Source organism: Miscanthus floridulus, chromosome 14 (genome assembly GCF_019320115.1).
Source record: "Miscanthus floridulus cultivar M001 chromosome 14, ASM1932011v1, whole genome shotgun sequence".
NCBI lineage: Eukaryota > Viridiplantae > Streptophyta > Magnoliopsida > Poales > Poaceae > Miscanthus > Miscanthus floridulus.
This window is the reverse complement of record NC_089593.1, coordinates 16,531,965-16,535,190: the sequence shown is the minus strand read 5'-3', so window position 1 is coordinate 16,535,190 and position 3,226 is coordinate 16,531,965.

The following is a 3,226-nucleotide window of genomic DNA, read 5'->3' as shown; positions in this document are numbered from 1 at the left end:
CCTGACATCATGTTTAGTGTGTGTATGTGTGCTAGATTTCAAGCTAATCCTAAGGAAACACATTTAATTGCCATAAAAAGAATCCTTAGGTACCTTAAGCACACACCAAGCATTGGCCTTTGGTATCCCAAAGGAGCTATATTTGAATTAGTGGGCTATTCCGATTCGGATTATGCCAGTTGCAAAGTTGATAGAAAAAGCACATCCGGAGGGTGCCATTTGCTTGGTAGATCACTTGTGTCTTGGTCCTCCAAGAAACAAAATAGTGTGGCTTTGTCCACTGCCGAAGCGGAATACATTGCCACGGGTACTTGTTGTGCACAAATATTATACATGAAACAAACTTTGCTAGACTATGGTGTAATTCTAGAAAAAGTACCTCTTTTGTGCGACAATGAAAGTGCAGTAAAACTTGCAAATAACCTGGTTCAACACTCTCGCACCAAGCACATAGATATCCGCCATCACTTTCTAAGAGATCATGTTGCTAAAAATGATATATCACTAGAAGGTGTAAGGACCGAAGATCAATTAGCGGATATCTTCACTAAACCGCTAGATGAGGCTACATTTTGTAGATTGCGGAACGAGCTCAATGTACTTAATTTTAGTAACTTCACTAAAAGATGTGCTTGTGTTGTCCCTTGCATTCATTGTAATATACAACATGTTTATTTTTTTTATAATGCATATAGGGCTTGTCTAACATGGTTAAGATAACCGCCGAAAAGCGTGTGAAGAAGCTTAACCTTGGATCAAACTTGACAAGCAACTAGATTTACTTACAAGTATTGCATATGCATGAATGTTGTTTTGTCGTTTTGTTCTATTTGCCCTCTTATTGCCTATTTTCTTAAAAAGAATTATAGCCTAAGGCAAAATATTTTGAAAAACTTGAGGGTTTGAGAGAGGTCACTCACATCAGTCCCAATTGGTGTTTATTTGGATCTTATTTGAGTTGGGACTTGATTGGGAACAGGTAGCGTAGAGAAACTTTGAAGATTTGCTGGAAAAGAATGACCGAACGCTGCACCAGACTCTGATGTCCAGCGTCCGGTCAGTTCACAAGAGGTGAACTTGCTGCGAAGGAGTGACCGGACTCTGCGTTTCAGCGTCCGGTCAGAAGACGTTCAGTGTCCGGTCGTGTGAAGAAGACGAAGAAGAGTTGACCGGACCCTGCCTGTGTCCGGTCATGGACCACCAGACACGTCCGGTCGTGATTCTAGAGGATTTGGACCTCTCTAGAATCGACCGGACGCTGGGTGGTAGTGTCCGGTCGCTACCACCGGAGCGTCCGGTCAGTAGAAAACATGCAGAATCAGATCTCTTTCCCTGTTTCCTTCTCTGTTATGCGTGGGGTCCTCATTTAACTGCAGCCATCGTGAGCATTCTTGACCTAACCCCGTACGCCACCATCACCGAGCCTCCCATACGCCGTGCCCTAGCCGCCGCAGCTCTCCCGTGCCTGAGCGCCGCACCGCCGTAGCCGCCGTCTCCACGCCGCCGCTGTCTCGCGCCTCCGCCTCCGCACAGCCACGCCCGCGCTGAACTACCGCTGCCACCTGTGCCATTGTTCCCACGCGCCACCGCAGAGAGCCCGTGTGCCTGCTTGCACTGACCACACCGCACAACTGCCCTAGTGCCCTACCTCCACGCCAGCGTAGCTTGTGGTGTCTCCACCGCTTCAGTAAGGCACTGACCTAACGCCGTCATACTCTAATCCCGCACTGCTATCAAGCATTGACTTCAAAGCACATCCAGGGCAGCCGATTCATTGAAGTGCTTTGCCAACCGTTACCCTAGCCCGGTTCCGAGGTTCCCTGCATGATGTCTCTTCTTTTCTTGGATTGTCGGTTCGTCAGGTAGCAAGCCAGTCGTTTCTATTTCACAACTAAATTGCTTGCTCTAATAGGGTTTCACATCTATTAGATATATTGTATTTACTCGTATATTCATCTATTCCATCGTGCAGTGAGTCGGCGTTGTTGAGGTGTCAGTGACAGGTGACAGTCAACTCGGAGCCAAGCTCACGAGTACAGATCGAGGCCAAGCCTCGAAAGTGTCAGTGGACAGTTGATCTTGTCAGCGGTAGTTTTTCTCTTGTCAGATCAGATGGCTCGCACCAAGAACGTTGATGGTGGTCCAGGAGATGACGATAGAAGGCCCCCGCCTCGCTTGCCCTCAGGAACAAAAGGCAAGGCAACGAAGCAGGTTACATCAAAGAAGCGCAAGTATCCTGATGCAGAGACAGCGAGAGTAGCAGCAGTAGCTGAGGCCATAGAGCGTGCCGAGAGAGGCGGTGCTCTTAGTGGTGTTGTCATTGTAGATCAGCAGCTTACACCAGCATAGAGGGCAGTAGTTGAGGAGGCTGAGCGTCTTCATGGTGGTCCACCTAGGACAGTCATGATGGTAGGACATTGTCTGGCTATTGAGGAGCCTCAGCCTCAGGGGGAGTCCCAACAGGAGCCACAGCAGCAGCCCCCACCAGCAGAGCTTCAGCCAGCTCAGGAGACTCAGGAGGGCCAGTAGGCCGAGGAGACCGAGTAGGCACCCCAGCTACGCTGCTCTGGTCGTACCCGTGTTCCAGTCTCACCGAGGCCGCCAACACAGCGGAGGGGATCGCGTCCATCGCCTAGACCACAGGGTCCGCCTCTAGTCGTACATCTTGACTTGAGGTCCGCCATGGCCAAGTAGGTTCGATAGCTGAGGTTTGTAGAGTTTGAGGTGTGGTTTCCTCCAAGGAGTGATGAGAGAGCAGCAGAGGGTTTCTATACACCGCTCCAGGAAGACTTCTACAATGCATATCTGAACAGTGGGGCAGTCTTCCGATCTTAGAGAGTCTGCAGTATTGAGGCTATTGTGGCAGTAGCCAGAGAGCATATCCGCCCCTACTTATCATATTTGCTGAGGCTGACAGATCTGGTTGGCTGGATAGGATTGTATGTACCATCTTGGGTTCGGCAGTTCTATGTCTCGCTCTACGTGACCCGCAGCATAACTTCATTCACTTTGCATTCAGAGGCAGAAACTACAGGGTGATGAGTTTTAGGGCCAGGGAGATATGGAGGCTATAGGAGCAGCCTGTCAGGTTACATGAGGTATGTTATGGATAGCAGGAGCCTCCCAGGCGTCCTCATGGAGGTTTGGTGCCCCCTACTGATCTTGTGCAACATTGCTTCAAGGAGCCCTTTGGTGAGGGGTCGAGGAGGAACCCCAGTGACCTTAA